Raw genomic sequence first — 12,406 nt, 5'->3', positions numbered from 1 at the left:
ACAACAGTATACGAACTGAGCAGTGTATCTCGTCAAGATCCAGCACGTGATGCACTATTCCCAATCAATATAAAGACAATGAGATTTCTTAGTAGATTTTGTGTGTACACTGTAAGTGCAGCCAATACCTCAGTGCAATACAATACAGGATTTTAGTATCTCGAATAAATTGCAAAGGTGCACCTCGTGTCTTTTTGTACGGGAATGGCTACTCTCCATTTCATTATCAGCACTTTAACGGAAGTAAAGTTGAGATAAATCTAACACACTATTCAGAAGTTGGTGCAAACTGCAGATATCACCAGTATTCCAGCGATAAGTGCCCCAAAATGTAACACCATGGTGGACTCCATCAAATAACAGTAATAAGGACAAGAAAGAGTCACACAGCAGTTAAGAGAACAACCAAAAACATTATAAAAAAAAAATTCAAACTTTGTTTTTAATAATAATAAATATATAAACGATAATCTATTTTCAAACTTTATTTTTTTATTAACATAAATATAAACAATAAACTAATAAACAAAATGTAACAACAATAATGCAAAACAACAAGGCGGAACACTCCTGTCGGAACCACGGATGTCGACGACAGACCTGGAAAATCGGAAAAATTGTTAAAAAAAAAAAATATGGTATTCTTAACAAAATACCACAAGAAACAAATCACAGATATATAAAATGCATACAGCTAACAAAATGTTATAAGTTTAACTTACAAAAACTGTAAATGTTGCCGCTTTAAAATATTTACCGAATCTGAGGATTTTTTTTTGCAGAAGGCACCACGCCCACAACGTTTTACTTCAGTGGTGAAGAAATTTTCAACTTTTTCCAAGGGGCAAACAAAGACCAATGCCACCTTCTTCATTCGCAAGATTTGCCAAAGAGTTCTGTTACGAGGGGATCTTAACAAAAAGTACTCGTGCGGCACAGCAAGTATGATGAAACACCTAAGGACCCTTCATCCAAACAATCTTGCACGAGAAGAGTGCAAACAGATGAGAAACACTCCTGTTCTGTATCTGTAAAAAAGAATCACAAATAAATGTATATTAATAACTTTCAAATTTATACTATTCCATTACTGTACAAACACATTTTATATAAAAACTGACTAAGAAACTATAGCCCTGAACCACAAGTGTGACAATCGTTAAAACACTACATGCATAGTGCATACTACTTTGAAGCAGTTCATGCCCTAAAGCCTACCTCACTAAAAGACTACATGCTAACTGACTAAATGATTACAGTACTATAAAGAGACACACTGGGTGAGTAACAGGGTGTTTGCTAGAAGAGTATGAATACTAACTAGGGAATTGAAGGTGTGAAACACAACTCTGTAGGTGATTAGAGGACTGCATCCATACTGCATAGGCATTTAAAGCAGTCTATGTGCTAAGGCCTGGCTCACTGCATGACTACTTGGGAACTGACTGAATGATTAGAGTACAGCAAGGAGAGTGCCTAGGTGAATTTATAAGTGCTAGGCTTTTCGCACAAGGAATGGATTAGTACTTGGTACTGAATGGGTCACTAGAGGAGTGCAAAGGCAGTCACAAGTGTTGGACTGTATGGATGCTGACTAGGAAATTGAAAGTGTGAAAGACAAGTGTCTAGGTGGGTGGAAGACTGCATGCATAGTGCATAGGGGTTTGAAGCAGTCCATGTGCTAAGGCCTGGCTCAGTGTATGAATACTTAGGCACTGACTGAATGATTAGAGTACTGCAAAGATAGTATCTTGGTGAACTTATAAGTGTTTGGGTTTAGCACAGTGAATGGATTAGTACATGGTGCTGAATGGGTCACTAGAGGACTGCAAAGGGAGTGACAGGGCATTTCCTGGAAGTGTATGGATACTGACTAGGGAATTGAAGGTGAGAAAGACAATTGTGTAGGTGGTTAGAGGACTGCATGCATAGTGGATAAGGGTTTGAAGCAGTCCATATATTAAGGCCTGGGTCACTGGATGAGTACTTGGGTACTGATGATTAGAGTACTGCAAGGAGAGTGCCTGGGTGAATTTATTAGGGTTTGGCGCAGTGAATGGATTAGTACATGATGCTGAATGGGTCACTAGAGGAGTGCAAATGGAGTGACAGGGTGTTTGCTGGAAGTGTATGGATACTGACTGGGGAATTGAAGGTGTGAAAGACAAGTGTCTAGGTGGTTGGAAGACTGCATGCATAGTGCATAGGGGTTTGAAGCAGTCCGTGTGCTAATGCCTGGCTCAGTGTATGAATACTTAGGCACTGACTGAATGATTAGAGTACTGCAAAGATAGTATCTTGGTGAACTTATAAGTGTTTGGGTTTAGCACAGTGAATGGATTAGTGCATGGTGCTGAATGGGTCACTAGAGGACTGCAAAGGGAGTGACAGGGTATTTCCTGGAAGTGTATGGATGTTGACTAGGGAATTGAAGGTGAGAAAGACAATTGTGTAGGTGGTTAGAGGACTGCATGCATAGTGGATAAGGGTTTGAAGCAGTCCATATATTAAGGCCTGGGTCACTGGATGAGTACTTGGGTACTGACTGAATGATTAGAGTACTGCAAGGAGAGTGCCTGGGTGAATTTATTAGGGTTTGGCGCAGTGAATGGATTAATACATGATGCTGAATGGGTCACTCGAGTAGTGCAAATGGAGTGACAGGGTGTTTGCTGGAAGTGCATGGATACTGACTGGGGAATTGAAGGTGTGAAAGACAAGTGTCTAGGTGGTTGGAAGACTGCATGCTTAGTGCATAGGGGTTTGAAGCAGTCCGTGTGCTAAGGCCTGGCTCAGTGTGTGAATACTTAGGCACTGACTGAATGATTAGAGTACTGCAAAGATAGTATCTTGGTGAACTTATAAGTGTTTGGGTTTAGCACAGTGAATGGATTAGTACATGGTGCTGAATGGGTCACTAGAGGACTGCAAAGGGAGTGACAGGGTATTTTCTGGAAGTGTATGGATACTGACTAGGGAATTGAAGTGAGAAAGACAATTGTGTAGGTGGTTAGAGGACTGCATGCATAGTGGATAATGGTTTGCAGCAGTCCATATATTAAGGCCTGGGTCACCGGATGAGTACTTGGGTACTGACTGAATGATTAGAGTACTGCAAGGAGAGTGCCTGGGTGAATTTATTAGGGTTTGGCGCAGTGAATGGATTAGTACATGATGCTGAATGGGTCACTAGAGGAGTGCAAATGGAGTGACAGGGTATTTGCTGTAAGTGAACGGATACTGACTGGGGAATTGAAGGTGTGAAAGACAAGTGTGTAGGTGCTTAGAGGACTGCACACATAGTGGATAGGGGTTTGAAGAAGTCCATGTGCTAAGACCTGGCTCAGTGCATGAATACTTAGGCAGTGACTGAATCATTAGAGTACTGGAAAGAGAGTGTCTTGGTGAATTTATAAGTGTTTGGGTTTTGGCACAGTGAATGGATTAGTACATGCTGTTGAATGGGTCTCTAGAGGACTGCAAAGGAAGTGACAGGATGTTTCCTGGAAGTGTATGGATACTGACTAGGGAATTGAAGGTGTAAAAGACAAGTGTATAGTATGTTAGAACACTACATGCATACTGCATAGACATTTGAAGCAGTCTATTTGGTACTTAGAAACTGACTAAATAATCAGACTACTTCTAGGACAGTGCTTAGGTAAAACTTTTAAATTTTCAGTTCTGCCACAGTGAACATAATAGTACATGGTACTGCACCTTAGTGTCAAACCCTGACTCATTTTATCAATGCATAAGCAAAGACTAGCTTCTAATGCTACTGAAACTTGAAAACATGAGTGGTTTTAAATTAGTTATCTGTCAGCAAATACACAATGTTACCAAATGCTTCTCTCACAGTGGTTCTCAAATGCACACAGACTAACAGTGTGATTCTAGACAACAACCACTATAACTAGAAGTTTACCAAAAATCATTCACTACTGTGGAAGTGGTAAGCGAGCTGCACACAATCTTCATATTTCAGGACTGCACTTTTATGTCAAAGCCTGACTCATATAATCAAAGCATAAGCAAAGACTGGCTTCTAATGCTACTAAAACTTCACAACATGACCGGTTTTAAAACAGGTATATGTCAGCAAATACACGATGTTACCAAATGCTTCTCTCACAATCCTTACCCAAATGCACACAGACTCACAGTGTGATTTTAGACAAGCAACACTATCCTAGGAGTTTACTAAAACTTATTCACTACTCTGGAAGAGTTAATGGTACTGCACCCAATCTACATATTTAAGTACACCACATCAGTGTCAAAGCATGACTCATTTAATCAACGCATAAGCAAAGACTGGATTCTAATCCTACTAAAACTTCACAACATGACAGGTTTTAAAACAGTTATCTGTCAGCAAATACATGATGTTACCAAATACTTCTCTCACAGTGATTCCCAAATACACACTAACTCACAGTGTGATTCTAGACAAGCACCACTATCCCTATGAGTTTACCAAAACTCATTCACTACAGTGCAAGTGGTAAGGGAACTGCACACAATCTACATATTTTACAACTGCAATTTACTGTCAATGCCTGACTCAGATAATGAAAGCATAAGCCATAACTGTCTTCTAATGCTACTAAAACTTGACAACATGACATGTTTTACAACACTTATCTGTCAGCAAATACACAATGTTACCAAACACTTCTCTCACAGTGGTTCCCAAATGCACACAGACTCACAGTGTGATTCTAGACAAACAAAATTATCCCTAGGAGTTTACCAAAACTCATTCACTTCAGTGGAAGTGGTAAAGGAACTGCACACAATCTACATATTTCACGACTACACTTTAATGTCAATGCCTGACTATTTTAATCAATGCATAAGCAAAGACTGGCTTCTAATGCTACTAAAACTTGACAACATGACAGGTTTTAAAACAGTTATCTGTCAGTAAATACACAATGTTACCAATTTCTTCTCTCACAATCCTTACCCAAATGCACACAGACTCACAGTGTGATTTTAGACAATCAACACTATCCTAGGACTTTACCAAAACTCATTCACTACTGTGGAAAGGGGTAAGGGGACTGCACACAATCTACATATTTAAGTACAGCACATCAGTGTCAAAGCATGACTCATTTAATCAACATATAAGCAAAGACTGGATTCTAATGCTACTAAAACTTCACAACATGACAGATTTTAAAACAGTTATCTGTCAGCAAATACATGATGTTACCAAATGCTTCTCTCACACTGATCCCAAATACACACTAACTCACTGTGTGATTCTAGACAAGCACCACTATCCCTATGAGTTTACCAAAACTCCTTCACTACAGTGCAAGTGGTAAGGGAACTGCACACAATCTACATATTTCACGACTGCAATTTACTGTCAATGCCTGACTCATTTAATGAAAGCATAAGCCATAACTGTCTTCTAATGCTACTAAAAATTGAAACCTGACTGGTTTTAAAACAGTTTTCTGTCAGCAAATACTCAATGTTACCAAATGCTTCTCTCACAATCCTTACCCAAATGCACACAGACTCACAGTGTGATTTTAGACTATCAACACTATCCTAGGAGTTTACCAAAACTCATTCACTAGTCTGGAAATGTTAATGGTACTGAACACAATCTACATATTTAAGTACAGCACATCAGTGTCAAAGCATGACTCGTTTAATCAACGCATAAGCAAAGACTGCATTCTAATGCTACTAAAACTTCACAAAATGACAGGTTTTAAAAATGTTATCTGTAAGCAAATACATGATATCACCAAATGCTTCTCTCACACTGATCTCAAATACACACTAGCTCACACTGTGATTCTAGACATGCACCACTATCCCTAGGGGTTTACTAAAACTCATTCACTACAGTGCAACTGGTAAGAGAACTGCACACAATCTACATATTTCAGGACTGCACTTTTCTGTCAAAGCCTGACTCATTTAATCAAATCATAAGCCATAACTGTCTTCTAATGCTACTAAAACTTCACAGCATGACAAGTTAAAACAGTTATCTGTCAGAAAATACACAATGTTACCAAATGCTTCTCTCACAGTTGTTCCCAAATGCACACAGACTCACAGTGTGATTCTAGACAAACAACACTATCCCTTGCACTATACCAAAACACATTTCTTCATCTAGAAGTAGTACTACATTTTAGTATAGAAACATAACATAACTCATTTCACAAATTCATAAACAATGACTGGTGTCTAATTCTACCAAAATATAAAAACAGCACAGTTATCTGTTTACAAACACATGAAAAACACAAATGCTTATCACAGAATGGTTTCTACATGCACACACATTGTAGAGAAAAAAAATACTCCCTACACTTTAGCAGGAAAAATACATTAGTCTGATTAAAATCAAAATAGTCTACATACATCCCCTCACAATTAAATAACTCATCTTTCAAGTTCTTTTGTAGATTAAGAAGTATATCAATCACTCACCATATTTTCTTTTACAGAATCTCTGCACTGTGCACCTCTCAGCAAAAGCAAAGAATGAAAAAGTTTCCCTTTCATTTTCCACACATATACATGTAAACATCAAATCACAATCCTTCGCACATAAACTCAAAAGCAAACACACATTTCTATTGGTTAAACATTTCAACCCTTTCCAACTGAAATACATTTCAACCCTTCCCCCAATCTGCCTTCTGCCTGTTACCATAGAAACAGGTCATGGACACTGCACTGAGCTCACAGGTCACAAGTTCAGCACACAATGTTCCTACACAAGACCGGAAGTGTGCTTGACTTTTCAACATATCAGCTTATCATATATAATGTTCCTTACAATCTGTTTTTGTTAACCAATAACAATCATACCTTTAAAAAACAGAAATATACACCCTACCTTTCAGTGTAGAAAGTTGTCATACAACCAATGATTTCTTGTCTTTTTGCAAAAAACGTTGCCGTGGATCCGCGCACCCACCGCGAGAGGATCCGTGCATCCAATGTGAAGGGATGCGCGTACCGTGCGCGCATTTCGCCGTTTTTTTTAAAGGGGGGGTCCTTCTGGGACCCCTTAAGCACCTCTAGAGGGTCAGAGTATTTCCACTCTGCCCCCTTTATATGTTTTACACACTTATTCCCCTTGCATCTTCAGCCTTGCTTCTACCGAGGCAGAAAATGGCTGCCAACAGTTCCTGGTTTCGAATGTAGAGAGAGACTTGACAACCAATTAGCATTCAGCACGCGATCGGGAGGGTACGCGCTCGGTTCGGGGAGGGTGCGCTTACGGTGCGGGTAGGGTCCGCGGATCCTCCCCGGCCATAGATATCACTAACTTTTTTCCCCTAATTTTCTCAGGAACTACTGAACAGATTCACACCATATATGCAAAAGGCATGAGTCCCATTTGAGGACTACCTCTTTGCCAAATTTGGTGTCATTCCGTTCAACGGTTCGGGCTGTAGCTGCGACAACAGATCCTACGGGAAATTGCATGGGGAAAACGCGTTTAGGGACCCCCCTTTTTTCTGTGCCCCCGCTTGACGGATCACGGCAAAACGTTCAGGGTAGGAGCAGAGCGGAGCTTGCCAAAAGTTTGGAAAATTTTGCGAGGATTCGTCAACCGGCACCAAAGTTATTCCAAATAGAATGTTGCGGATTTCCTATGGAAAATAGGTCCTAACTATAACTATCGACTGACGACCGGCAGTAGATAAAATATATATATATATATATATATATACATATATATATATATATATATATATATATATATATATATATATATATATCCAACTCTCTTGTACAAGAGAAAATAGGGTCGCACTCCGCAAAAGATAGGTTCTGTTCTTTTATTTCAGCCCATATAAAGTTTCCAACAAATCCAAAACAAAGCGACGCGTTTCGGTCTTGCCTCAAGACCTTGCTCACGATACTGTGGCTAGGTTTGCACACACATTTCATAGTTTTTTTTCAAACAAACAAGAGCACTTCCTGTCATGTGATTCTAAGTGCATTATGGGAGTTGTAGTTCCCAAAGTCAAATTAACATCAGCTTTTGCCATTTTCAGCATGGTTGAAATCATTAACAATGTAAATGAAAATCCTAATCCTATATCATCTATGTAAATCAATGTTCTGCAAACCTTAGCGCCACAATAAATGTATTTCAATTAACATTAGTACGCAATTGATGTGATGCCAATTTGGTTTTTAAACATTAGAACCCCTCCAGTGGGGTGTGACATTCATGTGTTTCAATCCTACTTATCTCTCCTAATAGATTGACAAAGTGGCACCCATATTATTCAAGCGGGTCAGCAATAAAGGTAACCATGGGCATGTCTGAATTTAACCAATTACCAAATCAAGAAAATGTATCATTCATGTTCCAAGCATTAAAGATTTCAAAAGAACCCTAGAGGATTTCAATAGATTGAAAGTTTAAATAAATGAAAGTTCATTGACTTCAGAGGTGGCTGTATAATTCCTCACTTTGGTTGAGCCCATAAGGTGTTAATGTTCTAAGTTTGATGATGTAGCGAGATTCCTTTTGGCGTAAGATTTTCTCTCTATTGCCACCTCTGATGGACCATGGTATAGATTCAATTCCATAAAATTTCAGGAGTTTTCAATTGTTAGTGTGTGATTGATCCATATGTTTAGCCACAGCGTTAGATGTGTCCTTATTTGTTACTGCTCGTGTGTGTTCCAAAATACGTTTTTTCAGTTCACAAGTTGTGCTGCCCACGTATTTCATTTTGCATGGGCATTCAATGATGTAAATTGTGAATTCACTTTTGCACGATATTAGCTGTTTTATTTGCCATTTAGAGCCATTTGCTAGACAGAAATCTTTTGTAGGTTTAGCAATCTCACACACTTTACATTTCTGACATTTTATGAAACCTGTCGTTTTTAGCCAATGTATATCCTTTTTTCCTTTAAAGTGACTGTTGACTAGTCGATCTTTGAGGTTACGAGCTCTGCGATACGTAATCATTGGGTGATTACCAACAAGTTTTTTCACTGTTTCTTCCATTTGCAAAATTTTCCAATTTTTTCTGAGTATCATGCTGATTTGTTTAGCGTCATTTGAAAAATCTGTGATCATTCTGATGGGTTCCTTGCCCAATTTAATCTCTTGCTTTGGTTTCAAACACTCTTCTCTTGGTTTCTCATCTGCTCGTTTCCAACATCTTTTGATCAGTGTTTTATCGTACTTTCTCAACTCAAATCTCTTTGCTGTTAAACGGCTCTGATTTTTCCATTCTTCGTATTCCGTGCATATCCTGCGAAGCCTCAAGAATTCCCCGTAGGGTATGCTGGCAATGAGTGACGGTCGATGGAAGCTGGTTGCTTCCAATGTAGCATTGGTTGCTGTGGATTTGCGGTGAACAGTAGTTTGAATTTGGCCATTTTGTATGTAGATGTCAGTATCTAAAAAGGTCACTCTCTCCTTATTGATCTCAAAAGTGAATTTCAATTTGGCCGTGCTTGAGTTCAAGATCTGAAAATATTCAACAAATTCCGCTTTGCTTCCATCCCAAATTATCAATAAATCGTCTATAAAACGATTCCACATGACGATTTTATTGACATATTTATCATTTTGTTGGTGCCAGGCTACTTCTTTCTCCCACCAGCCCATCACTAGGCAGGCATAGCTAGGGCTGAAGGAAAAACCCATCGCCGTACCCATGTTCTGGCGATAGATTTCCTCCCCAAAGACAAAAATATGTTGCGTAAGGCAAATTGAAATCATTTCCAATAACATGATATTGTGATCATTATAGTGAATGTTTCTTTCTTTTAAAAAGAATTCACATGCCTTTAAGCCCATTGCATTTTCAATGTTCGTATAAAGGGCTATGACATCCATTGTGATGAGATGGTAGCTATCTTGCCAATGGGTATTTTGCAGGTTGGTCAGAAGATTTGTTGTATCCTTGATGTAAGAATTTAAATTGCATACGAAGGGAGCTAGGAAAAAGTCAATATAATTGGCTAAAGGTTCCAACAAGGTTCCCTTTGTTGATAAAATTGGTCTTCCTGGTGGTCTTTTAGAGTCCTTGTGAAGTTTGGGAAGGAAATAGATAGTTGTAATTATGGGAAATTGAACTGTTAAATATTTGACTTCAGCTTCATCCAGTAACTTTTTTCTAGCCCAAGACAAAAGCTTTTGATTTAGACATCTTTTTATTTCAGCTGTTGGATTCCGCTTAAGTTTCTCATAGTATTCTGTGTCTTTTAATTGACGATGCGCTTACGTTGCATAGCCATTGCGATCCCAGATGACTATGTTACCGCCTTTGTCAGCAATTTTTATTTCGATTTGGTTGTCCTGCGCTAGGCATTTAAGCGCTTCTCTTTCTGTTGTTGATAAATTATCCCTGTATTTCGAGGTTTTCATTTTGTGTAGATCCTGTACAACTGCTTCCTGAAAAAGATCCACTTTGTTTCCTGGAGTTAATTGGGGATAATATTTAGATTTTTGTTTCTTCTTGCTTAATCTGGTGCCTAACTGGGTACAAGCTTGCTGTAATGAGTTGGTCTCATCGTCATTTTCCACGTTTAGGTTCAATAAGGTTACGTAGCTTTCTGAGTCCTTTGCCGCTAGAGTGGACACTGTTTTATCCGTCTCTGTCTCTTTTATGTTCCATGTGTCCGAATTTTCATGAAAATTTTTTGCCAATTTGATTTTTCAAATATATTTATAAAAATCAATTCTTAATTGTGAGATGTCAGTTGATTGTGTGGGGCAAAAATGTATTCCTCGTTTTAATAGGGAAATCTCTGCCTCCGTCATTTGTCTTTGTGATAAATTCACTACTTGCAATTCATCTGCAGGGATTACTATGTTTAGTAATTCTATATACATATATATATATATATATATATATATATTTATAAATATATATATATAGATATATTATCTACTGGCGGTCGCCAGTAGATAGTTATAGTTAGGACCGTGTTTCCATAGGAAATCCGCAACATTCTATTTGGAATAAGTTTGGCGCCGATTGACGAATCCTCGTGAAATTTTCAAAATAGGTGGGGCGCTCCGCTCCGCTTGTACCCTGAAAGTCTCAGGGGGATTCGTCAAGCGGGGGCTGAGACAAAAGGGGGGTCCCAAAAAGCGTTTTTCCCATGCAATTTTCCATAGGGACCTTTAGTCCAAGGTACAGCCCAAACGGCTGAACAGAATTACTTTAAATTTGGCAAAGAGGTAGTCCTCAGGTCAGGGATGTGCCTTTTGCATATCTGGTGTCAATCCATTCAGTAGTTCCTGAGAAAATCAAAAGTAAAATCATATATATATCTGGGCGGAGCCTAACCACACATCTCATCGTGAGATCGGATTGGCTGTCAGCACTTCATCCAAGAAGTGTTGGCAGCCATCTTGGGACCAATATACATGATAGCACCTCATTAAAAAGCCTTGCAGTTAATAGAAGATTTTAAGACTTTAGTTACATTATAAATCATTTGTTGATGGTACCATACTCATTTTAGGAATTGTGGTATGTTCTAAGGTGATTTTACCATGTGAAAAAGCCTTCTGCTGTGATATCATGAATCAGGTTTGAGAGAAAACTATTTTCTCATGCTTTTCCCACAGAGGTTTGGAAGGTGATCAATAAGCTAAACTGAGAGCATATTTTCTGTAAATTCACATTATCTTTCTCAGTCATGGGAGAATGAAGTCTGACATTCTCAGTAAAACATGTACATCCAACAAGGGCAGAGACTGTCAGTTGATTCCTTTGTGTTCTACTGCAGCTTCCCAGAGTGTTCTAAAGAACAACTAGAGCGCTAACAGTCCTACTTATGACAAAAGTATGGCACACCTGAAGCCATCTTGGTTGGAATAAAGTGGTAACTCTTAAAACATTTAATTTAAAAAGGAACAAAATGAGGGGGTTCATTTTGCCATAGAAAGTATGATTAGTGCTGCAGAAAGAAAAGTTAGGGCACATTTTGAGTGACTTCTCAAATCCTCTTCTATTTCATTAAAACATTCTGACATGCAGACTGAAACATGCACTTTCAATACCAGCAGCAGACTTCCCTGGTGAGCAGTAGCTTTACTACAGTGATCTAATAAGCAACTAGAGTGCTAACATTCTGAATTTATTGGCAAATGTGTGACACATCTGAATGCCTTCTTGATGGAATCAAAGTAAAAAACTGAAAGTTTTTCCTACTGAGGACACTGTAGTAAATGAGGAAATTAGGAAACATCATAACAAATAAGTCTCCCAAAATGGCCACCAGAGACAAAAGAGCCCAAATGTAGCCCAAATATCACCGAGATGTAGCCCAAGTATAGCCCAATGACAGAATGTCCCAGAGTGTTCTAACGAACAACTAGAGCGCTAACAGTCTTACTTATGACAAAAGTATGGCACACCTGAAG

The sequence above is a fragment of the Triturus cristatus genome, chromosome 9 (genome assembly GCF_964204655.1).
Source record: "Triturus cristatus chromosome 9, aTriCri1.1, whole genome shotgun sequence".
Taxonomy (NCBI): domain Eukaryota; kingdom Metazoa; phylum Chordata; class Amphibia; order Caudata; family Salamandridae; genus Triturus; species Triturus cristatus.
Note: the sequence above shows the minus strand (reverse complement) of the source record.